General features: G+C 40.8%; 1 pseudogene; it reads left to right on the top strand.

Annotated features, from left to right (window-relative positions):
* Positions 1-26471, top strand: part of LOC131224276 (uncharacterized) — a 42414-nt pseudogene extending 15943 nt beyond the window's left edge.
* Positions 26472-27024: the final 553 nt, after the last annotated feature.

The raw sequence follows: 27024 nt of genomic DNA on the forward strand, positions 1-27024 counted from the left end.
TTCCGCTGTTTTTTTTTTAAAATTTGGCATTGTCTTATTCACCCCCCTATAGGACATATAGCTTGGTCTTTTCAGTTGGTCCACAAGGTGGGCCACACACAATAGTCAGAAGCATAATAACAAGAAAAGAAGGAAGACCGGCTACAAGGAAAGGGTCTCTGCCTCATTGAGGCCCTTCCCCTCATTACACATATATGCACATTCCATTATCACAATATGCACAAGATCTACAAGATCAAAGGGTCATCTACTTGGGATCTATGGCGGAGATCCAATATCCACCAAGGATCAAGGGTCTAGATGACCCAAAGACCCCTGATCAAAGGAAGAAAAAGTATGAAGGGATCCATGGAGAATGGTCCCTTGCATGCAACATGCATGCAATGTAGGATGGGCTATAAGCCACATCCATGGAGACTTGGGGCCACCATCATTACTTGATGGGTCCCACAAGCTCCATCATGAGAAGAAGAATGAAGAATAAGAAAGGAACTAAAGAAATCTAATTTTTTTTACAAATGTTAGCACACCTACCTATGGATCAAGCTTGAAAGTTACATCATCTTCATCTAGAAGCTCTAAGGATCATAAATCTAAGGTTGAGATGAGTTAAGAAGGGATGGATTGGGAGGTATTTGGGGTAGCAAGGATTAGAAAATAGAGGGGAGGTGAGACATTTGGAGAGTTGCTAAGGAGAGGAGAGAGGAAGGAGTTAGAGAGAAATGAGAAGAAATGAGGGTTGCTTGGGAGGTGTAGATAAGCAATCATTACTTTCTCTACCTAGGTTAGAGAAAACACTCATTAGGCTATGGTGATATAAACAAGGTTGCTAAGGAGGTAGGCTTATAGGGTAGTAGGTTTTCTAGAAACCCTACACTAGGCATGACATCATCATCCACATGCTCATGGGAAAATGTGTGGGGTGGGCTCCACCATTCACACATCAAGGGTCCATATCGAATGTTGCCCACAACTTGAGATGTACACGTCAGATTCATGCATGGGACACAGCGTTGGAACCGCGGTGCCGATATGGACAAAATAACATAGGGTTCGGGTCGATCTGAGTTGGGTCGATGTGACCGAACTTGAGAATGACTGCAAACACTATTCGTAGGTCACGGGTCACCGAAATTCAGCCGGTAGGACCGCGTGACCTAAAGAAACGGTGTGTAAACTTGTGTTAGGATCTTACAATTGTTCTTGGACATATCATCTTGTTCAATGGAATTGAGGTAGATAAGGCTAAAATTGATCTTATCTCTAACTTACCTCCACGCAAGAGTATACGAGACGTGCGATCCTTCTTAGGATATGCCAAATTTTACAAACGATTTATAAAGGAATTTAGTCACCTCTCTCATGCTTTATGCAATCTACTTCAAAAAGATATACCATATAAGTGGACTGAGCAATGCCAGGAAGCTTTCACTTAGCTCAATGGCATGTTAACTACTACACCTATCATGCAACCACCCGATTGGAGTATTCCTTTTGAGATTATGTGTGATGCATCTGACTATGCTATTGGGGTGGCATTAGACTAGAGAAGAAAAGAAGCTATACGTTATTCACTATGCAAGTAAAACTCTAAATCCTGCCCAAGTGAACTATCTACTATGGAGAAGGAACTCTTAGCCATAGTGTTCGCTTTGGACAAATTTAGGTCCTACTTGATTGGATCCAAGATCATCATCTACACTGATCATGTGGTGTTGAAGTACCTTCTCTCTAAGAATGATGCTAAGCCCCGCTTGATAAGATAGATCCTCCAACTCCGGAAATTTGATTTGGAAATTTGGTACAAAAAGGGATAGAGAACGTAGTAGCTGACCATCTTTTGAGACTTGATCTCCCCGATTCCCTTGAAACGCCATCTATAAACGATATGTTCCCTGACGAACAATTGTTTAAACTCTCCCAATTACCTTAGTTTGCTAACATCGCTAATTATCTTGCCACATGTTTCACGCCGACCTATTGGAATGCGCAAGATAAGAAAAAATTCTTCGCCGAGGTTCGTAAGTTCTTCTAGGATGACCCATATTTATTCAAATATTGTCCAGACCAAATTCTAAGGAGATGTGCGCCAGACAATGAACACCAAAGTGTCATCTCCTTTTGTCATTCGCCAGCCTGTGGTGGCCACTTTTTTTCTAAAAAGACCATGACCAAAATTCTGTAGTGCTGCTTTTACTGACCCAATATGTTCAAGGACATTCATGAGTTTTGCAAAGCTTGTGAGAATTATCAGAAATTGGGTGCATTGTCCCATCGAAATATGATTGCTGGGTCATCAATTTCATGGGGCCATTCCCCCAATCCTTTGGAAATTTATACATTTTACTAGCAGTAGACTATGTCACTAAGCGGGTCGAAATGATCCCGTACCAGAACAATGACCATCGTATGGTCATTCGATTTTTAAAAGAAAATATCCTCTCCTGGTTCGGAATGCCTCGGGCCATCATTAGTGATGGAGGTTCACACTTCTATAATAGGCCATTTGAAAACTTAATGAAGAAATATGGCATCTCTCATAAGGTGAGCACTCCATACCACCTGCAGGCAAGTAGGCAAGTTGAGATTTCTAACAGGAAAATTACACACATTCTAGAGAATACGGTTAACCCTGGCCGTAAGGATTTGTCAATCTGTTTGACCGATGCTTTATGGGGATATTGTACAACTTTTAAGACCCCCATTGGAATGTCTCCTTTTAGACTCATCTATGGGAAAGCTTGCCACTTGTCCGTAGAGTTAGAACATAGAGCCTATTGGGCTATCAAAAATCTAAAGTCAATTTGGACAACACTGGTTCACTGCGTAAACTACTGTTAAATGAACTTGAGGAAATACAGAATGATGCATATGAGAACTCGAGAATTTATAAGGACAGGATGAAGGTGTTCCACGATAAGAACATCCTTCGAAAATCATTCATAACCGGTCAAAAGTCCCTTTGTACAATTCTTGGTTACACCTTTTTCTAGGTAAACTCCGATCTCGATGGACTGGCCCTTTCACTGTTACTAATGTCTATCCACATGGGGCCGTTGAGATAAAGAATCCTATGAATGACCATGTTTTTAAAGTGAACAGACAACTTTTAGAGCCATTTGTTGAGAAATTTGACTCAGAGGGCATGTCCATGCCTCTGACTGATCCTGTATACCAGGATTGATCTCCTAGTCTGATGGAGGTGTAGTTAGCTTTATTACTTTCGTATGATTTATGATTAGGATAGTTTTCTTTCAGTTTGTTGGAGTCTTTGTGCTAACCCATCTTCACATTGAGAACCTTGGAAAAGCTTCAATCTCATTTCTTTTGGTACTACCTTTCCATCACATCTCATTTCTTTTCATTGTCTCATATGCATTGAATGCTTATATTTTTTTTTACATTGAGGATGATATGGATTTTAGGTTGGGGGGTGTAGATTAGGTAAACTAATCAGTGTTTTCTTAGTTCTGAGCAATTTGTTTTTTGAAATTTTCAATGTTTCAAATTGAAATCTATTTAGAAAATGATAAATTGTGTATGTAAAGAATGTTTTGAGTATGATGATAAGATTGAGATTAAATTTTGAATTGTTGGAGTTTGATTAACTAAGTAATTTATCACCTACAGTTCTTGCATTTAATTGATTAAGAGGAAGTTTGAATATCATGTTAATCTAAGTCACAAGACACGTTCAAGTTACTTTTTGTGAATTATTGTAATGACCCCGAAAATTTTGTGCCAATACCCGAGTACTACCTCTATTTTTTTCCTTAGAAGTTATTTCTGGGTTATTAGCGCTAACTCGATTGCTTGTGAAATTTGCATCAATCACTTTAAATTTGATCTGCATGACTCAAAACCTGTAGAATCATTAGCGCTATGTTACTCTGAAATCTGGGATTCATCGCTAAATCCAGTTGCTCTTAGGAATTTTTGGAAGTTCTGGATCAGACCTGGACCGCGCGTCGAAAGTCCGATAGCGATGATCTTAGGCTGTATTGGTCACCATGTTGGACTTGGCCATCACCTCAAAAATTAAGTCCAGATAATGTTCTGGGTTGATTTGATTGAGTCCGGAGTGAAGAGTGTGAGAACGGTGAGAAATTAAATAAGATTTTATGAAATTTGAGTCGTGTCGCTTGCGTGACGATTTTAAGCAATCTGATCATTGGATTCTGACCCAATTTCACCCTCGGATCAGGGAAGGTGGCCCAGGCATGTCATTATGCTTGTGTACCTGATCGAGTTTCGGTGACCGATGAATTGAGTGTGGTCCGCCATGACTGATCTGAAGATCCAATCAGTACGAAAACTCAGCCTGACCTAGATCCATGGTCAGTGAGCTTAAGTCTGACCTCTCATGGAAAAAGGCCCACTGGAAGTGCTCCGTTGGATCGAGAGAAGCCTGTTTTGGTTATAACCTAAGTATACCTTGGCCCTGGGGTTATTTTCATCAATGTTAGGCCTATATATAGACCGTAAAACCCTAACTCTCTTTTTCATACGAATTTCCTAACCCTAGTTAAGAAAAAGAGAGAGGAAAAGAGAGAGAAAGTGAGAGAGAGGTTGGTGAATCATCTTCAGATTCTTTCCTGTTCTTCTTCATCCTTAAACCTTCACTTTTGAATCATTCTTCTGGCGATTCCAAGTTCGTTCTTGGGTAAGTTAACCTAACCCTAATCTATTTTAGAGCTTAGATTAGTCTATGTGTTGTTGTAGCTCATTTCTATTCTTGCCTTAGGTTATCTTGTCGCCGTTGACGAAGACATATCGTCTGAATCAGTTCGGTGTTCTATTTCTGGTTTAAGGTGTGGACTTTAATCGTATAGGTTATGGTTTTTAAGGCTTTCAATGCCAGTGAATGGTTTATTCTTGTTATGGATGAGATTTCACATGCTAAATGTTATGTTTATTTTGCGTTCCTAATATGCATGTGTTATATTAAGATTTGTGTATTCTATGTGTATGTAGGAAGTACCGTATACGTATAAATTATGAACATGTGATTGCCATGATTATTTGTCGTGTACCTGTGCTAATTGTATGTGTGACTATTCCTTGGCAAAAGGAATTGTCCAAATGTGTGTATTCCAACATACATCATGTATGTTGACCTATGTATTCTAAGTGTCTGTAGAAATGTCTGAATGATCTAAAGTGTAATATATTGACCTAATTGTGGGCATTGAGAAGCGATTCTCAACACTCCTAGTGTTGTGTATGATTTACCACATGCAAGTCATATTCCTTGTTGTTTAATTTCAAGTATTACTTGTGAAAATCCATGTTGAGTTGATATTCTTCAAATGCTTACATACCATATGATTTGAGTTGTTGTTCCATTACTATTCTAAATTGTTGATATAAATATCTGTTGTAGTGGAATATATTTGGGACTATGAATCAGTCCAGGAGATCGGTAATCGGCCTTGAGATCGTGGCTGAGGTTGCTTTCGCCACGTAGGACATGATTAGACGAACCCGAGTCGTATTAGAGTTGTCGGCAGTGGTTTGGCCACACGGAGTGTTTGCGCACTCTATGTCGTTCAACCCAACGTGCGCTCGTGTTAGTTAAGTTCGTCAAGTAACCCGATTGTTCGATGTATGTTCACCATGTATGGACGCTATTGTTTGAATCTAGGGTACAAACTTACCGATGAAATCCTGTTAACCATGGTACCTTGATCCGCTAAGACTCATGAGCCGGACATGGTGGTATGGGACACCGTGGTCGAGCTGTCAGCCTACGCTGGGGTGACGAGCCTCCCCGTAGTGACCAGTGAGCAACCAAACTCGTGAGTCGATTATAGTGGTATGGGACACTATATTCGTGCTGTCGGCCTACATTGATTGGTGATGAGCCCTTTGTAGTGACCTCGAGCATACCTGGATACTGCATTGAGGTGACGAGCCTTATTGTAGTAACGAAGGTATGATAGGCATGCATTGATTGGTGATAAGCCCTTTGCAGTGACCTAAAACTATATGATCGTATGAGATTGTCTAGGACTGACGACCCTAGAATGGATCACTGTTTGGACGTTGATATGAGGAAGGTACCTTAGCTTCCCAATCCTGCTGTATGAAAAGGACTAATAATAACTTGATAATCATGTTCATGCACCGCATTTGCATGTGCCTGGAAGAGGTGGCGCACTTTGAGACGATGTCATGCGTAACGTAAGATGAAGACGCTGAGGGTGTACGTGTGAGGGCACGTATCATTCTACATACATCTTTGCATTAACAAGAGTACTTAGGACATGTTTGATTGTTCTGCTTTATCATTACTGCTTGATTGAATTGATAACATGTTAACCTTTGCTTTATTGTTCCACTGAGTTGATCACTCATCTCCTTGTTCTGGGGCGGTGTTTAAACACCCACCAGACTCTGTCTTAGTTGCAGATGTTGATGCGACCTCTGAGGCTGAGCAGGAGATCGAGGATGATGAGGTTGCTTTTTCTTTCATGCAGTTTTTAGGCGGGTTCTAGTGAGCCTTGTCCTGATGCATGGGATTCTAGTATTTCTTTTGGGAATAGATAATGTAATTTGATACTTGTAATTTTGATAGCAACACTTATAATACGACCTGGTATGTATATGTATTTCAGGGATTTGCACATGTATGCATATGATTCTATAAGTCTTCTGCTTGCGTTCTTCACTTATCCCTGAATTATGTTTACAGTTTGGCTTAATCTATTCCATGTTTTATGTACTCATATAGACAACATACATCCATCACTCAATATGTTGCATAAGTGATGTTTTGAAACTCGGGAGCTGAGTTATGCTCAACCCCCGAATTTCAGGGCGTTACAAGTTGGTATCAGAGCATGAATTGGATTAAACCAGACCTGGGTTATGGTCACACACCGCACGCTGTCGCCACTTTAGTGTATTTGGGTGCGAGTTTATCGTAGATTTTGTGTTTGTGTCTCGTTTCTTCTATCGGCAAAAGTTTACTGAAAATGATCACCGAGATTGAGTCTGTCCGCACTCCTGATCACACACAGCGACCCGAAATCTCTTCCAGACCATCTATTAATGAGTCTAGATGGTTTATCTCCCCATCTCAACCCTTCAATTGTCAAGAAATCTCTGTTTGTATCAGATTTCTACCCGAATGGCCCGATAGGCGTCGAACCAAGCAAAGGGGCCGATCGGGGCATTTCCAGGGGGACCCACATCATTTTTCACATAAGGGACCAAGAGGACCGCGCCCAAACGGCGAGCCATCGCCAGACGGTCCAGAGACCAGCGATGTCCTCGCCGGTTCGGCCAGCCCTTGCCGATCAGCGGGCCAGGCCAGGCAGGCCAGCTCGGGTCGACGAGTTTGTGGCCTAGTGTGGCCCACCCTTCCATGGTTTGCTGATTAAAACCTTCCCTAAACCCTATCTCCTTCACAATCTACCCTCCCAAGCTCTTCTTTTCTCCAAGTTCCTCTCAAAACTCCACCAAATCTCTCCCAAATCTTCTTCATCTTCCATTTTAATGCACACCCAACCAACCCATCTCAAAACCTCACCCCCCATTGCTGTTACATTTCCTTTTCTTCTCATTTGGGCTCTCAAATCCTCCTTTGGGATCTCAAGTGTGTGAAAGCTTCACCATCCTTCCTATTTCTCTCTTTCTCTCATTTCTCATGGCTCTCTTTAAGTTTATTACGGCCATATTTTCCATCTCTACCCTTCTTTCTTTGATGGGGAAGAAGAGAGCGCCCGTGGATGAAGCCGGGCCTAGCCGCCCAATCGGTGCACGGAGGCCGAGAGGTGCCGCCACGAGCACGACTGCCGCCCGTGAGTTTCAGACCAAGCGGGACCTTGATCCTCAAGCTCCCATCAGAAGAACCCTGTTGGCAGAGTTATCTCATGGAGTCTATGAAGGCCGTAGGGTCCTTTTTGAGGCTCATGTTGATTCGCAGCTATTTGGCGAGTTTCTGTTGTTGGAGCGTCTGGAAGGGGCCGGTTGGTGTCCCTTGTTTGAGTGCGAGTATCGTGCCAATGCAAGCACTGTTCAAGCTTTTTATGCCAACATTCGTGATCCTTCGCTAGAGCCTCTGCAGTTTAAGATTCCTTATGGTAGTGGTCGGGAGGTCACGGTTAACGTCGCTTTGATATCCCGACTCCTGAATGTGCCACTTGGTGAGGTGCATGCCAGTGAGAAGAATTTGAACAGTATGCCCGAGAGGGATCGTCGCACCCAGTTCTTGTGTGGTCGTCTGGTCGAATGACAGCCTAATAGAAGTCTTTTAGCTACCAACATGACGGACGACTTCCGCATGCTTCACCACATGTGTACATTCAATGTATATCCAAGGTGGAGCAATCGCAGTGAGTGTACGCGCCTGATGGTGGATTTTCTGTATCAAGTGGGGCAAGGAGAGCAGTTATGTGTGCCGACATACATCTTGGGTCAGATTATCCTTATCTCTCGTTCGACTAGGAGGACCGAATCGCTCCCATTTGGCCAACTCATTTGTAAGCTTGCACATGAGTTTGGCTATAGGCTTGGGGTAGAGAAGCCGGTTCCTGTTCGTCACATTAATCTGACGACCCTTAAGCAGATGGAGATTGGTCCTCATCGGCAGGCCTCAGAGAGTGAGGATGAGTCAGAGAGTGATGATGATGAGAGTTATGCTGAGGGTGGAGATGAGATTGAAGAAGAATCAAAGCAGGATGAGGAAGATGTAGAGGCACTAGATACGAGTGAGAGCTCTCCTCCTGTGGCACTAGAGCAGAGCGCAGATCAGGCTACCAGGGATGCCCGTATCGCTCGGCTTGAGGAAGGGTAGGCTGTTCTCCGCCAAGATATCATGGATCTTTAAGGCCTTGTGAAGCATAAGTTCAAGAAGGTGACTCGAACTCTGAAGTCTATCCTGTGTTGTTTGAAGGATAAGGGTGCCCCGCCTCCATCTCCTGATTCTGACGAGTAGTTGTCGTTGTAGTCGTCCTTTACTTTGTTTTGTTGTTTCTTTCTGTGTGTAGCCGTTGTTGGCTTTGTTGTTGGAGGTTGTTTGTTGTTGTTTGAAGATTTAGATGTTGTAGTTCACATGCTTTCCCTGTCATGATTCTTGTAATGCTACACTACTTGTATTGTGACAATTTTGTTAAATGGAATGCATGTTGTTTATCGTTAAAGTTGTGCTGTGAATGCTGTGTGGGTGGATTATGTGGATGTAGAATCTTACAGGTTGCATTCTCTTTTAAATGTAGGGTATGCCTCCTAAGGGTTCGAAGACTTCGGCCCGTCTCTCCTTAGTTGAGTTACTTGTTGGGGTTCCTCCCCTGAGCGATAGCCAGACGGATCCACAGTCGAGCCCCTCTCATTCTGGTGTTAGGCCGACACTGGAGATTCCACCTATGGCTCCTCCAGTCACGCCTTCGGTTCTTGAGCTAACCGTACATCTTCGTCTACTCTGCCTTCTGATAGGTTTGAGCAGATGATGCTATTGATGCAGTAGTAGCAGATTCAGCAGCAGCAGCACTAGCAGTAGCAGTAACAGCAGCAGCACCAGTTTCTGTCTTCCATGGCTGACATCTTTGCTCAGTTAGTGGGGGCGACTCCACCTGCTTCACCTATGCCCCCATCTGGGAGCACTAGTACGAGCGGCACTTTTGAGCGATTTCAGCACTTACGACCTCCCACATTTGCTGGTTCTCATAGACCCGAGGAGGCCAAGTACTGGATTGATCGCATCTCTAAGATGCTGAGACCGCTACACTGTTCAGAGGTTGAGCAGGTCGAGCTTACCACCTTCATGTTTGAGAAGGAGTCCAGTTTATGGTGGGACAGTGTTCTTCGCACTATCGAGGAAGGATATGAGTGGTCGTGGCAGGCGTTTGAGGCATGCTTCCATGAGAAGTATTTCCCGGTTACGTACCGAGATGAGAAGGAGAGTGAGTTCCTTCGCCTCCGCCAGGGAGGGATGTCGGTGACGGAATATGAGAACCGGTTCACTGAGCTAGGTCGCTATGCTCCCTTGATTCTGAGCGATCAGCTGATGAAGATGCGGCATTTTTCTGAGGGATTGAGGCCTGAGATCCGATCGAAGATATGCTGTGCCAGCATATCTTCCTATGCGGAGTTGGTGAGCATGTCCTTGAGAGCAGAGCAGGATGGGGACAGGTCATCCCATATGCGAGCACCTATGGTTCCCAGACCTACACCTTTTCTCGGCAAGAGGCCGCGGGCAGATTCTCCTCCTAGGCGTCCAGCGCCGCCCGCTCAGCAGATGTGAGATGATCTTCACTGTTCGTACTATGGAAAGATGGGGCATTTGGATCGTTTTTACTTTTCGTGTATGCAGGCCAGTGGTTTTACTCCACCGCAGAGGATCAATCGTCTGATGCCTCAGGTTATTTCACCTCCACCTCTTCATTCAGTCCCAGCTCATCCATCCTTCAGACCTGCTGTACCTAGCTTCAGGCCACCTTAGCAGCCCATGGTTCCTCCGCCGAATCATCAGCAACAGGCTCGAGTTCATGCGCTCTTAGCTAAAGCACCTATGTCTGACTTGGTGCCGAGATCCTTCGAGATTATAGCGCACATTGAAGGTAGTCCCGTTTCTATGTTAGTGGATACAGGGTCCACTACCTCTCTTATATCATATGTGGCAGTTAGGCGTTTAAGTTTGAGCACTATTTCTATGAAGAGAGTGACGCTCACTACCGCTACGGGGATTTCCTCTGCTATGAACAAGCATTGTATGAATTGTTTGGTTGATCTAGGAAGTGGATCGATTCGTGTTGACTTTTTTGTCACACCTCTTTTTCATTACGATGTTATTATAGGTATGGATTGGCTCACGAGGATGCGAGCAGAGATTGATTGTGAAGCAAGGTCGGTGACAATCCATGGACCTGAGGGCGAGATAGTTTTTTCCCAGTTAAGGTCAGTTACCCTTTCGTCTTGATTATTATACTTCTCTGTTGGAGAGTATGGCTGAATCGGCATTTGAAAGCATGCCTGTAGTTCGGGAGTTTGAAGATGTGTTTGAGTCGATTCCTGGATTACCTCCTCAGCACTTTGATTTTACTATCGATCTCATGCTTGGTGCGACGCCCATTTCTTTGCACACCTATCGTATGCCTCCGAGTGAAATGGAGGAATTGAGGAAGCAGATAGATGGTTTACTGAATTTGGGCTTTATTCGGCCTAGTGTATCTCCTTGGAGAGCACTTGTCTTGTTTGTGAAGAAGAAAGATGGTTCTTTGCGATTATGTATTGATTATCGCAGGTTAAATCAGGTCACTGTGAAGAATAAGTATCCTTTGCCCAGGATTGATGATCTGTTTGATCAGTTGAAGGGGGCACGGTACTTTTCGAAGGTTGATCTGCAGTCAGGGTCTCACCAGTTACGCGTCAAGAATGAGGACGTGTAGAAGACCGCTTTCAGGACTAGCTTCGGTCACTATGAGTTCCTTGTGATGTCGTTCGGTCTTACGAACGCACCGACCGTGTTCATGGATCTGATGAACAGGGTGTTTCGGCCTTTCTTACTCCGATTCGTCATTGTCTTTATCGATGACATCTTGATATATTCTACGAGGAGCACTTAAGAGCGGTTTTGGATACTCTTAGAAAGAATTAGCTTTTTGCACAGTTCAAGAAGTGTGATTTCTGAAATGAGGAAGTCAAGTTCCTAGGACATGTGGTGTCCAAGGAAGGGATAGCTGTCGATCTTGCTGAGGTAGCTACAGTGCAGGATTGGAAGCAGCCTGGTTCAGTTACTGAGGTAAGGAGCTTTCTGGGTCTACCAGGCTATTATCGACGCTTCATACAAAACTTCTCGAAGATTGCCAGACCGTTGTCTCAGCTGACACGGAAAGATTTGAAGTTTGCTTGGAATGAGAGGGTGGAGGAAGCTTTTCAAGAGCTGAAGGACAAGTTGACGTCCGCCCTTGTGCTAGTATTGCCAGAGCAAGGGGTTAAGTATATTATATATACTGATGCCTCACGCGTTGGACTGGGTTGTGTCCTTATGCAGAAGGACAGGGTGATTGCTTATGCTTCGAGACAGTTGAGGAAACACGAAGAGAATTACCCTATGCACGACCTGGAGTTAACAGCTGTCATTTTTGCATTAAAGCTCTGGAGACATTACCTCTATGGAGAGGAGTTCGAGCTCTTTTGCGACCACAAGAGCCTTAAGTATATTTTCACGCATCGTGATTTAAATATGAGGCAGCGCCGATGGATGGAAACATTGAAAGACTTTAAGTTCGATGTTTCTTACCATCCGGGCAAGGCGAACCTTGTGGCAGATGTGTTGAGTCGTAAGAAGGCCATAGAGTTTGCGGCTCTGCTAATGATAGCAGAATGGGACATGTTGGAGTTTGTGCGAGACTTCAAGCAAAAGCTTACGGTGGAAGAGCCGTATGAAGTTATCGCACACATTCGTGTACAACCCTTCATTGACGAGAAGATCGTTGCAGCTCAGGCAGATGATGAGCTTTTGGCGAAGATGAGAAAGCGGGTTGGTACAGATGAGAACTCCGAGTAGAGTGTTAGTTCTAATGGGGGCCTACGATTTCGTGGCCGGTTATGTGTCCCAGACATTCCTGACTTGAGACGGGAGGTTCTCGAGTTAGCCCATAGTTCTAAGCTTGCGATGCATCCAGGTAGCACGAAGATGTATCAGGATATGAGAAGATCTTATTGGTGGGACAACATGAAGGTCCATATTGCTGAGTTTGTCTCTCGTTGTCTCACGTGCCGGCAGGTCAAGGCAGAGCATCGCCGACCTCCTGGGTTGCTTCAGCCCATGCCCATAGCAGAATGGAAGTGGGACTTCATCTCTATGGACTTTATTTCTGGGTTGCCGAGAACGAGGAAGGGACATGACTCTATTTGGGTGATCGTCGACCGATTGACGAAGTCGGCTCACTTCTTACCTAACAGAGTCACAAACTCTGCAGACGAGTTGGCTAGGTTGTATATCAAGGAGATTGTACATCTGCATGGAGTTTCCTTGGAGATTGTGTCTGACAGAGACACGCGTTTCACATCTATCTTCTGGACTCGTATCCAGGAAGCGATGGGTGTGAAATTGAAGTTCAGCACCGTGTTTCATCCGCAGAAAGATGGGCAGACGGAACGCGTGAATTAGATCTTGGAAGACATGTTGTGAGCTTATGTTTTGGATTTCAAGGACAGTTGGGATGATTGTCTCCAGTATGCAGAGTTCGCGTATAATAACAGTTTCCTGGCGAGTATTGGCATGGCTCCCTATGAGGCGTTGTATGGTCGCCCGTGTAGAGTACCGTATTGCTGGGCAGAAGTTGGCGAGCGTAGTTTGATTGGCCCGGAGTTGGTGCAGGCGACTTCAGAGAAAGTTGACATTATTCGAAGTCGACTTCTGACAGCCCAGAGTAGGAAGAAGAGTTACGCTGATACGAGGCGGCGACCGCTTGAGTTTGACGTTGGAGACCATGTATTTCTTAGGGGTCGTATGACACCTTGGATTAAAGGGGATTGGAGGGGATTAGAGGGGGTTTCAAATCCCCTTGGTTGTTTGGCAGCATAAAGCAACTGGGGATTGCCAATCCAGGGGGTTCCCAATCCCCTCTTTGAGGGGGTTTGTAATCCAAGGTGAGAGCTTGGATTACACCTAAAATCATTTCAATAGTTGCAGGTATAAATGTATGTCACTATACACTATCATTCTACTGGGCACATGGCCCACTAACGATGATCAGCACCATCCAAACATTGTTCATGTAGATCAGCACCATCCAAATATTGTCCAGCACCATCCAAACATTGTCCATATTAATCAACGGTTAAAAATCGTTGGTTAGTCACTCGAACATGATCTTGTGCTTGCGGTCCATCTGAGACTTGGAATTTCATCATTTTTAGGCAAAGCATATATTTTAGCGGGCTTATCACAACCATGGTGTCAAAAATTATATATCTCACTAATTGGGGATATTAAAGTTGATTTAGTAATTAAATTCAAACCCCCGTAAATATACCATGTATAGGTATTTTTGAATTAAAGTTGATTCACACTCCAGGGTGCCAAACACACCAAGGGGATTGCCAATCCAGGGGGTTTCCAATCCTGGGGGTTGCGAATCTAGGGGGTTCCAAATCCACGCTCCCAAACAGGCCCTTAAGGTTTCCCCTATAAAGGGAGTTCTGCGGTTCAGTAAGAAGGGAAAGCTTATGTCGAGATTTATTGGTCCATTTCAAATTCTGGATTGAGTGGGAGCGGTAGCATACCGCCTTGCTTTACTCACACCTCTTGCGGGCGTGCATAATGTATTTCATGTTTTTATGCTGAAGAAGTACGTTCCTAATCCTTCGCATATTATCAGTTAAGAGGTGCAGTTGAGTGAGGATGCCATATATGTACTGCGACCGACGCGTATTCTAGACAGGAAGGAGCAAGTATTGCGTAGCAAGGTCATCCCTCTTGTGAAAGTTCTATGGACGCATCATAGTGAAGAAGAGGCTACTTGGAAAACCGAAGTTGAGGTCAGAAAGAGCTACCCTTAGATCCTTGAGGAATATGAGAAGGTATGAATTTCGAGGACGAAATTTTCTTTAAGGGGGGTAGATTGTAATGACCTGAAAAATTTTGTGCCAAGACCTGAGTACTACCTCTATTTTTTTCCTTAGAAGTTATTTTTGGGTTATTAGCGCTAACTCGATTGCTTGTGAAATTTGCATCAATCACTTTAAATTTGATTTGCATGACTCAAAACCTGTAGAATCATTGGCGCTATGTTACTCTGAAATCTGGGATTCATCGCTAAATCCAGTTGCTCTTGGAAATTTTTAGAAGTTCTGGATCGGACCTGGACCGCGCGTTGAAAGTCCGATAGCGATGATCTTAGGCTGCATTGGTCACCATGTTGGACTTGGCCATCACCTCAAAAATCAAGTCCAGATGATGTTCTGGGTCGATTTGATTGAGTCCGGAGTGAAGAGTGTGAGAACGGTGAGAAATTAAATAAGATTTTATGAAATCTGAGTCGTGTCGCTTGCGCGACGATTTTAAGCAATCTGACCGTTGGATTCTTACCCAATTTCACCCTCAGATCAGGGAAGGTGGCCCAGTCATGTCTTTATGCTTGTGGACCTGATCGAGTTTCGGTGACCGTTGAATTGAGTGTGGTTCACCACGGCTGATTTGAAGATCCGATTAGTACGAAAACTCAGCCTGACCTAGATCCATGGTCAGTGAGCTTAAGTCTGACCTCTCGTGGAAAAAGGCCCACCGGAAGTGCTCCGTTGGATCGAGAGAAGCCTGTTTTGGTTATAACCAAAGTATACCTTGGCCCTGGGGTTATTTTCATCAAGTTAGGCCTATATATAGACCTTAAAACCCTAACTCTCTTTTCCATACGAATTTCCTAACCTTAGCTAAGAAAAAGAGAGCAAAAGAGAGAGAAAGTGAGAGAGAAGTTGGTGAATCATCTTCAGATTCTTTCCTGTTCTTCTTCATCCTTAAACCTTCACTTTTGAATCGTTCTTCCGGCGATTCCAAGTTCGTTCTTGGGTAAGTTAACCTAACCATAATCTGTTTTAGAGCTTAGAATAGTCTATGTGTTGTTGTAACTCATTTCTATTCTTGCCTTAGGTTATCTTGTCGCCGTTGACGAAGACATATCGTCTGAATCAGTTCGGTGTTCTATTTCTGGTTTAAGGTGCGGACTTTAATCGTATAGGTTATGGTTTTTAAGGCTTTCAATGCCAGTGAATGGTTTATTCTTGTTATGGATGAGATTTCACATGCTAAATGCTATGTTTATTTTGCGTTCCTGATATGCATGTGTTATATTGAGATTTGTGTATTCTATGTGTATGTAGGAAGTACCGTATACGTATAAATTGTGAACATGTGATTGCCATGATTATTTGTCGTGTACCTGTGCTAATTGTATGTGTGACTATTCCTTGGTAAAAGGAATTGTCCAAATGTGTGTATTCCAACATACATCATGTATGTTGACCTATGTATTCTAAGTGTTTGTAGAAATGTCTGAATGATCTAAAGTGTAATATATTGACCTAATTGCGGGCGTTGAGAAGCGATTCTCAACACTCCTAGTGTTGTGTATGATTTACCACATGTAAGTCATATTCCTTGTTGTTTAATTTCAAGTATTACTTGTGAAAATCCATGTTGAGTTGATATTCTTCAAATGCTTACATACCATATGATTTGAGTTGTTGTTCTATTACTATTCTAAATTGTTGATATGAATATCTGTTGTAGTGGAATATGTTTGGGACTATGAATCAGTCTAGGAGATCGGTAATCGGCCTTGAGATCGTGGCTGAGGTTGCTTTCGCCACGTAGGACGTGATTAGACGAACCCGAGTCGTATTAGAGTTGTCGGCAGTGGTTTGGCCACACGGAGTGTTTGCGCACTCTATGTCGTTCAACCCAACATGCGCTCGTGCTAGTCGAGTTCGTCAAGTAACCCGATTTTTCGATGTATGTTCACCATGTATGGATGCTATTGTTTGAATCTAGGGTACCGAACTTACCGATGAAATCCTGTTAACCATGGTACCTTGATCCGCTAAGACTCATGAGCCGGACATGGTGGTATGGGACACTGTGGTCGAGCTGTCGGCCTACACTGGGGTGACGAGCCTCCCCGTAGTGACCAGTGAGTAACCAAACTCGTGAGCCGATTATAGTGGTATGGGACACTATATTCGTGCTGTCGGCCTACATTGATTGGTGACGAGCCCTTTGTAATGACCTCGAGCATACCTGGATACCGCATTGAGGTGACGAGCCTTATTGTAGTAACGAAGGTATGATAAGCGTGCATTGATTGGTGATGAGCCCTTTGCAATGACCTAAAACCATATGCTCGTATGAGATTGTCTAGGCCTGACGACCCTAGAATGGATCACTGTTTGGACGTTAATATGAGGAAGGTACCTTAGCTTCCCAATCCTGCTGTATGAAAAGGACTAATAATAACTTGATAATCATGTTCATGCACCGCATTTGCATGTGCTTGGAAGAGGTGGCGCACTTTGAGGCGATGTCATGCGTAACGTAAGATGAAGACGCTGAGGGTGTACGCGTGAGGGCACGCATCATTCTACATACATCCTTGCATTAACAAGAGTACTTAGGACATGTTTGATTGTTCTGCTTTATCATTACTACTTGATTGAATTGATAACATGTTAACCTTTGCTTTATTGTTCTACTGAGTTGATCACTCATCCCCTCGTTTTGGGGCGGTGTTTAAACACCCACCAGACTTTGTCTTAGTTACAATGTTGATGTGACCTCTAAGGCTGAGCAGGAGATCGAGGACGATGAGGCTGCTTTTTCTTTCATGCAGTTTTCAGGCGGGTTCTAGTGAGCCTTATCCTGATGCGTGGGATGCTGGGATTTCTTTTGGGAATAGATAATGTAATTTGATACTTGTAATTTTGATAGCAACACTTGTAATATGACCTGGTATGTATATGTATTTCAGGGATTTGCACATGTACACATATGATTCTATAAGTCTTCCGCTTGCGTTCTTCACTTATCCCTGAATTATGTTTACAGTTTGTCTTAATCTATTCCCTGTTTTATGTACTCATATAGACAACATACATCCATCACTCAATACGTTGCATAAGTGATGTTTTGAAACTCGGGAGCTGAGTTATGCTTGACCCCCGAATTTCAGGGCGTTACAATTATGCTAGAATTTCTTATTGTTAGTATGTGAAGCATTGATAGATGATTGTGAATTAAGTCTAGAGAATTTTATCCACCTTAAAAGATAAAAAGAACTAGTAAAAAAAAATAGTGAGATCGACAAAAAGGTCATATATGATGAAAAGACTGGAAAAGAATGAAAAGAGTGTAAAAGAATGAAAAAGAATGGAAAGTCTGAAAAGAATGAATAAATAAAAAGAGACCGTCGATATAAAATTAAAAACTGAAAAAAGAAGGAAAAAGGGATAAGTTCAGAATCGGTACTTGATTATTCAATTAATCTTGAAGTGATGATCATGGCTAATATTATTTAATGATAGTATACTTTTATGGAAAGTAAGTTGAAATTCACTAAGCACATTGGGAAAACTTGATATATGAACTTATGCTCTAGATTGATTGATGAAGAATCTATTTGATTGATTACTTATTTGATTCGGCTCTAGGTTTATAAATTTTCACTCTCGCTTCTTTGGATTATACTCATTCATACTTGTTTACACAAATGATTGTTTTCTTGAAAAACTTTGAACATTGAGAATCGAAGATCACTTTATGCATGTTTTGCTCGGGACTAGCAAAATGCTGGTTAGGGGGTGTGATAAGTGTGAAATATTGTATATTTCTCCCTATTTATACGTTGGTTTTATAAACATGATAGTGCTTAATCGATTTAATTATGAATGTTTTCATGTGCGAGGTGATTTCGAGAGCTTAAGGTGAAATTCACGCCAAAAGGAGATTTATGCTTAAAAGATTTCTAATTGAAGATTTGGAGATTTGGAAGTCATTAATAAAGAATTCACATGCCAAAGATCCAAGAAAACCAAGTGAGGAATGAAGAGAATCAAAGATTTGAAGTGAATAAAAAGAATCTTGAAATTATTTTGAAAACAAACATATTCCTGAAATTGTCTTGAAAAAGCATATTCTGAAATTCAGAGTCTATTTTAGATGTGCAGATTGAAGTATATTTTGAGAAATTATGCAGAGTGAAGTTTAATTTAGCAAACTACAAAGAGTGCATAAATTTGAGGCGGTTTCTAAATTTTTCCAACTAGGTGCGAAAGTTGGAGTTCCACAACTATAAATAGGACTCCCTAGGATGTTCCAAAGCATCTTCTAGAGTTTAGAAAGGTCTCAAGGAGCATAACAAAGGGGTAGAGCAGCCGTCAAAGAGTTTTTCTTCTTCCCTGATTTGTTTTTCATACTTTGTTTAAGAGATTTGGTTTCAATCATGTCAATGGTTAGCTAAACCTCTTAGCTAGGGCTAAAAGGTGAAGCTTGTAGTGTGTTGGGATGTCTATTTTGCTTTGATTCTTGTTCTTATTGAACTTCATTGATAGCTTTGGATATCTTCTTTTCCTATTTTGAAATAGTGAGAGTGGTAAATCCCATTGTTCACCATCATCTCCTGGGCATGGTAGGGTGATGGAATCCCTTCCAATCTTCACAATTCTCCTCCATTGAGAATTAGGTCAATAAAAAGTTTAGATTTGATTTAAATTATTTTATCTTCCAATTGGATATGATAGGACTCCAATTCTGATTGTATTTATTGAATTAAGCAAGGTAGCATCTTAATAGCTATAAATGGATCCTTGACACCCTAGTTCCTAGATTTAATTGATAGTTTAAACATTATTCACAATTACTCTCCTTTATTCCAGAATTCAGATTTAGATCTTTTTTTAATTATAGTTCTTGTTCTTTTCAGAATATGTACAAGTTTAGTCCCTGTGGATTCGACCTCATTCTCACAAGTTATTACTACATCGCGACCTTACAATTGGGGTTTTGAATAACAGCTTTGGTTTTGACTTTAGAGCATGGAATCTCACCAATTAAAGGAGTATGCTCTTGTATGAAGGCACCTAATTGATTAATTTCGATCTTCTGACATTGTTTGTGCTCGGTTAACAATTTTATTTCTTCCTTTAGCAATCTCAATTTATCTTTCATAATTGAGACTTGAGCCTTTAGATTTGTCAAGGAAGCATCTGACTCCAAATTGTTATATGCTACAGTAAGTTGCTCCCTTACTTCTATGATCGTAGTCATCTTGAGGAAGGTGATGGAATACTCAACGTGAAGTCTGTCAACCATAGCGATTGTATTCTAGTGTTCATGAATCAAACCTAGGAATTCATACAGTGTAGGTTGCTTGGTCGATAAAGTTTCATTCGATCGAGTAAGAGTTTGGTATCGTTGAATGATGAAGTTTAATCTCTCGATCGATCCTGATGCAATGATGTCAACAGTACCAGATTGAATAAGGATTCATAATTCTTCCTACAGTTGCTGAATTTTCGTTGAAGGTGCAGGTTTTATAATTCTTCCTACAGTTGCTGAATTTTCATTGAAGGTGCAGGAGACTTGGCCACTAGGATGTCACGCGGAAAGGCTTGGTCGAAGGAAGATAATATGTCTTTTATAGGAATTAGGTCCTCTGAAGAAAACAAGGCATGAGCGTCATTGGCTGATGAGACTGGAGGAGAGAAGATATCGACCGTTGAAATTTTTATATTTCTACTAAGAGTAGTTTTAATTAGTTGAGGTATCTCTTGCTCAAATATTTTTGCTTTATTCGAAGGAGTAATCTGGTGCTCATCGACTGGAGCAATTGGTTGATCAGTCAGTTCTGAGGAAGAAGCAAGCGACATAATTGATTCTGTAACTTCTTCATCCTGATCAAATGCAAGTGACATAATTATGGATTGAAAAAGGATAATGAAGGACTCCATAAGCCGCTATATTATTACCTAATCTTGGACTTTAATTTGATTTGACGGTTGCTGAATGTTTCTCATAGTCCTTTCTGAGTTAGAAACTTTAAGTTTTCAGCCTGGGACTGAGCAGCGTCGGTTGGATGTTTGAAGTAGATACCTTGGCCTGAAGAGTTAATGTAACAGTTGACTTTTCTGTGGCTGAGAGTTCTCCGGTCACCGTGAAAAAAAGAGAGTAAAGTTAGTAAAGGAAACTACATAATCATTATAGGAAAAGAAAAGAGTGTAATGTTGAAATAACATATATACCTAGATTTGACCAAATAACAACAATAATGAATCAGTCGTCCGTTTGTAAAAGTTTGGAAGGATCACTGACTAGGGGTGTACACGAATCGAGCTAGCTTGCTCAACTCGCTCAACTCGACTCGGCTCGAAAAAGCTCGATTCGGCTTGGTTCGAAGCTAAGTTCGATCCGAGTCGAGCTAGTTTTTAGAGCTGGAAACTGAGTTTGAGCTGGCCCAAGGTCGACTCGACTCTGTTCGATATATAACTCGAACCTAACTTGACTCGGATCAACTCAGTTAGATGGTATAAAAAGTTATAAAAAAACCCTAACATTTACCCTTTCCCCTTTGTTTGAAAAAAGAACCCGCAGCCCACCCAACCCTAGCTCTTTGCCTTTCTCTCTCTCTCTCTCTCTCTCTCTCTCTCTCTCTCTCTCTCTCTCTCTCTCTCTCTCTCTCTCTCTCTTTGCTCGTCCCACCCAACCAGCAACTCTCCCTCTCTCTCTGCTCGTCCCGCCCGACTAGCAGCAATCGACTCTGCCTCTCTCTCTCTACTCGTCCCACCCCACCAACAGCGAGAGACTCTGCCTAACTGCCTCTCTCTCTCTCTCTCTGCTCGGCTCGCTCGACCAGCAGTGGCCCGCTCGCCAATGACTTTGCCTCTCTCTCTCTCTCTCTCTCTCTCTCTGGAGTCAGGCCTCTGCTCGACCAACGACTTGCTTGCTCGGCCGTCTGTAGCCTGCTGCTCGCTCTCCTCCTGCCGCCACTTAACAATCCGGCCATCGCCTGCCTTGCTAGCCAGTAAGTACTCGAATCAGACCCATTTTTTTTATAGAATTTTAATTTATCAAATTTCTTTATATATTATAAAAAAATATATAAATATATTATATATAAAAACAATAAATAAAAATATATTATATATTATTTATGAAATAATAAATTTATAAACAATAAATACTTATGATACTATATAGAATTATAGATTATATTATAATATTATATTATTAAAACCCTATATTATATTTATATATTACATATAAATATGTGTATGGATGGATGATTAGTTAGATTGATGGATGAAAATTGGGAGGGATGGATGGTTGAATGAATGATTGGTTGGATGTTTGGATGGATGGGAGGTATTGATGGATGGATCATGGATGGGATGGATTGATGGATACTATGTACTATTATATATATATATAGATTAAATTAATTTTATATATTATATAAATTATATTATAATATTATATTATGAACATCCTATATTATATTTATATATTACATATAAATATGTGGATAGGTGAATGATTGGTTGGATGTTTGGATGGATGTGAGGTATTGATGGATGGATGGGAGGGATTGATGGATGGATGGATAATTTGTTTGGTTGGATGGTTGAATCATGTATAATAAATAAATTATAATATATCAATATTATTATATATATTTAATTAATGTTAGATTGGTAATTATATAACTTAATTTTATTGTTAATTGTTATTGCTAATTGTTAATTTAATTAGTAGGTAGTAGGATCATTTTTTAAAAATGTTTTATTGTTTTAGTGTAAGATAATCAGTTGCCCATTTGAGGATTTTTATGTTGCCAGACATATATTCAGTGTATTTTTTGTTACATAGAAATTCTCAAATTGTCCATTTTTGGACAGTTCAATGTTGGATAGATAATAATTTTTTTATTCATTCTAATTTAAATGTACATGTTTGTTTCAGTTCACCTCTCTTAATTCTCTGTGGATATATTTCTTGAATTTATTTCTTCATCAAATATCCACACTTTGTGTGGATAGTTGACGCGTGAATCAAATATATGATTAATATATTATGGAGAGATAAGGGGAGATACTATTAAAATTTTGGTGTGGCATTTCAATTGAATAATGAAAGCATTACAATCTATTCAACATTGAATGGGTGACTGATTTAAACACTCAAAAAATTGTTAAAATTTTAGAGGACATTTATATACACATGACACGCCACTTATGTTCATAATTGCCTAAAAGTTAGTTTCATATATTTATATTTAATTATTTAGAGATGGCTAGTAAGGATAAAGTCCCAACTACCCCCGGTGCCGGTGCGTCGGCCACATCTCCTCTTATTGTTGAGGGAGAGGGATCTTCAGCTGCAATTGCAAGTAAAGGAACGAAACGGTCAGCATGTGGGATGATTTTCAAGAAATTCTAAATAATGATGTCGCTAAGATCAGATGTTTATATTGCAAAGCTCTGTACAACAAAAATACCGGGGGGGTCGACTACTCATTTAAACAGACATAGGAAAAGTTGTTTAAAGAGACCAACCATTTAACATGATAGAGAGTAAAGTTTTTATGGGATACAATAAATTTCTTAATCCTCATGTTGAGAAGGCCTCCTGTATTTCGGTGAAGAGGAAGTGCATGAATATGTACACAAGTGAGAAAATGAAACTGAAAGCAGTTTTGGCATTAGTCTCAAGGGTAAGTTTGACTTATGATATGTGGACGACATCTAATCTAAGAAACGGATACATTTCATTTTCTGCACACTATGTTGATGAAATTAGAAGCTTTGCAAGAGAATATTAAACTTCTGCTACCTTCCACCTCCTAATACCGGTTTAGTTATTTCAGATTGCATTTATAACTGTCTACGAGATTGGGGTATTGAAAATAAAGTCTCTTCATTAACTTTAGATAATGCTTCAACAAATGATAGTGCAATATCATTATTACATAACCAGTTCAAGGCAACTAATGATTTTTTTTTTTAAAATTTTAAGTTCAGTGTTGTGCACAAATACTAAACCTAATTGTACAAGAATGATTGAAAACAATTGACCAAACTATCGAAAATATGAGGGAGAGTGTAAAGTATATAAGTGACTCACCTTCAAGATTGAGTATATGGAATGATATAGTCCAACGTTTGAATATGAAGTCTCAAAAAATGTTGAAGTTAGATGTATGCATACGTTGGAATTTGACTTTTGAAATGTTAGATTTGGCCGTGGAATCGGAACTTAATTTTCGAAATATGCAGGGTGTGATAGAACGTATGCTTAGTTGCCTACTAAAGAAGATTGTAGCGAAGCAAAAGAAGTTCACAAGTTTTTAAAAGTTATTTATGACTGCACGAAGATATTTTCTGGAAATAAATTTCCTATAGCAAATATGTTTCTTCTAACTGTGTGGAAGATCAAGGAAGCCCTAAGGAAGAGTGCTAGTGAAGGTCCAGATTTTATGCAACTTATGACACTTAGTATGCAAATGAAGTTCAATAAGTACTGAGATAAATGTTATTTGTTAATATCCTCAGCAGTTGTTCTTAATCCTTGGTGTAGGATGAGCTATATAAAGTTCATCTTTATGAAGATTCTTTCAGATGAAAAGGCAATAACTGAAACCTCGAAGGTTCGTGATGCAATTGAAACATTGTACAATATGTACATAACCACATGATACACACCAAGTGTTAAAGAAGTTAGATCGCATGCTGCTACAAGCTCTGATATTATGCTCGACGATGAATACATGTCTTTCTTAGCAAAAGAAAATACAAACACTGAAACGAAAGAATCAGAGTTAGACTTATATCTTAAAGAGTCAGTCGTAATGTGGTAGGATTCAGACTTCAATGTTTTGGAGTGGTGGAAAATAAGAGTTAGTGAAAGAAAAAACCTTACACTATTGGTGGTTGCACGAGATATATTGTCAATTCCTATTTCAGCAGTGGTATCAAAATCTACTTTTAGCACAGGGAGTAGGGTTGTGAGTAAGACTCAAAGCTCCCTTGCACCAAATACAGTTGAAGCATTAATTTGTGCAAAAGATTGGTTGCGTCCGAGTTGGGGAGGTAATAGTTTGATATTGATGAGGAAGATGAGGAGGAGAATGAGTTTCAAGACGTAACACATGTAACAACAGCAACATGAATGAAGTTAAGTTAACATTTCTTATTAATTTATTGAAACATGAAAATGAAGTAATGTGTACTATTTTACTTTATGTTATGTTGATGGATGCTATAAGTGCTGTTGAGGTACAAAATTCGGTTAAGGAAAGAAACTTTAAGAAGGAAAATTGGTGAAAGAAGTGAAGGATGGATCATATGAGTGAGGATGAGCCGAGTTGCATTGGGTCGTACAAATCGTTTGAGTTGTGCAGGTCCGCGCAACTCACCTGAGTTGAGCCGGGTCACGCAACTTTCACCATAGAATGAGGAATTAGGAATGCGAAGTGGGGTCCATGGCAAAAGATTCGAGGGATCACATGTGGGGAAGCCTATAAATACCTCCCTACCCCCTCATTTGAAGCATCGAATGTTCAGAAGACTAGTGCCTTTGATAGGTATTGGAGACAAAGAGAAGGAGAGGGAGTGTGGAGTGTTAAAGGCACCCGCCGTGCTACTCCTGGCGAGTTGCATGGGCCCGTGCAACTCCTCGGCCTGCGTAACTCTCATGAGTTACATAGATGCTCTTTGAGGCAGCTACCATGTTGCAAATTTTCAATTTCTCAGGCTATTTCAGATGTTTCAAAGGGATTCAAACACTCCTTTATCATGCCAATAAGGGATGAAATGCATAGGAAGGCTGCACAACTCATCTCTCCTAGAGATATGACTAATATAAGCCAGAGTGCTGTCAAAATTCATATTTCGAATTTATTTAGTTCTTATATTTCTGGCATTTCTAAGAGATTCTATCTTGGAATCAAAGGACTAAAAGGATGTAAATGAACTCAGAATGAATAAAATTGATGATTATTCTCTTCGTTCTATCTTTTGTTAATATTAAGTGAGATATTTCCCAAATCAAATGCTTTTTGTTTCTGGTTGAAACAAAATGGCGACTTTGCTTGGGAACTTATCTTACTTAGTATTGACTCAAGAATGACTTAGAGAATCTCATCACTGTTTGGCGTCCTATAAGGCGCCAAAATGGCGACTCTCAGTGGGAACATCATTCCTTTCATCTCTAGAATAGAATATATTTGTGAACAAAATACTAATTAAGTTCTATTGTTGGTCTCTAACAGATATAAGAGCACTATATCAATAACAAGTGCACAGATTGTTGCGAAAGTGCTGGTAAAAAGATAAAGGGTAGGAAAATGGATGACAATCATTTTCTCTGGCAAATGGGCAAAGCTGCGGTAGTTACGTTATGTTCAGAGGGAAAAGGATAAAGAGCCCCTTTAAACAGAACACTGAGGTAATAAGAAAAGAAACATATGAAGAATGTCATGACAGTACTAGAGAGAAAGGGAAAGATAAAGTGAAAAGGGTAACATACGATGTAGTGAGTCATTTGAAAGGCATTCTAGCTCGACTAAGTGTGTATAATGCGTTACGATTGTCCGAAGATTCTCGAAACAATCTGATTCAAGCTTTATCTGATAATAACGGCAGAAGACTGTTGCTTACGAAAATGGAACACGAAGAATGGAACGTTGCTTACGATTGTATGCCAGTCATTTCTTTCTCCGATGATGACCTAATTTGTGGAGAGGACCACAACAGACCGCTGATGGTATGGGCCATGTCAGCGGTAAACAGATAAAATGAATAATGCTAGATAATGAGTCCGCAGTAAATTTGTTATCGTTAATGATGTTAAATTAACTGGGATATCGTTGTTCTCATTTGCATCCTAGTGGGATGATGATACAAGGGTTCAATTAAGATGGGCAGAGAGTGCTCCACAAGATCACATTGACACTAGAAATAGGGGAACTGATGACTGATGTCGTTTGTCATGTCATCAATGCAGTAATGACATATAATCTCCATTTAGGAAGACCTTGGATGCACTAATATGGCATCGTACCATCGACTCTCCATCAATGCTTCAAGTATTATAAAGATGGAATTTAGTGTAAGGTGATGGTTAATGCAAAACTGTATACAGAGGCAGAATCTTTCTTCGCCGACACCGGCTACTACGACAAGTTCGCCATAAGGAATAATAAGGGAAGCAATGATAATGAAATAACGAAAGGCAAAACAAGCACAATACAGAATATGGTTGCAAAGATAGAGTTATCTGAGAAAGAGAATGTAAAGTAGAAATTTTATTTTGTGCCAAGACATCTGAGACGACCAGGACAACCTCCACTGACATTATTATTGCCCAAACAGTTAGAAATTTTGTAGTCAAATTGCACGATGCTGCTACCACAAGCTGAAAGAAAGAAACCATTCCCAGTTATGCCTGAGAGGTTCCACGTTGAGGCCAATAGGAAGAATCCCGAACCTATTGAATTCTACATAGTGTTAGACATAGAGGTAGAAGAAAAG

The sequence above is a fragment of the Magnolia sinica genome, chromosome 13 (genome assembly GCF_029962835.1).
Source record: "Magnolia sinica isolate HGM2019 chromosome 13, MsV1, whole genome shotgun sequence".
NCBI classification, from domain to species: domain Eukaryota; kingdom Viridiplantae; phylum Streptophyta; class Magnoliopsida; order Magnoliales; family Magnoliaceae; genus Magnolia; species Magnolia sinica.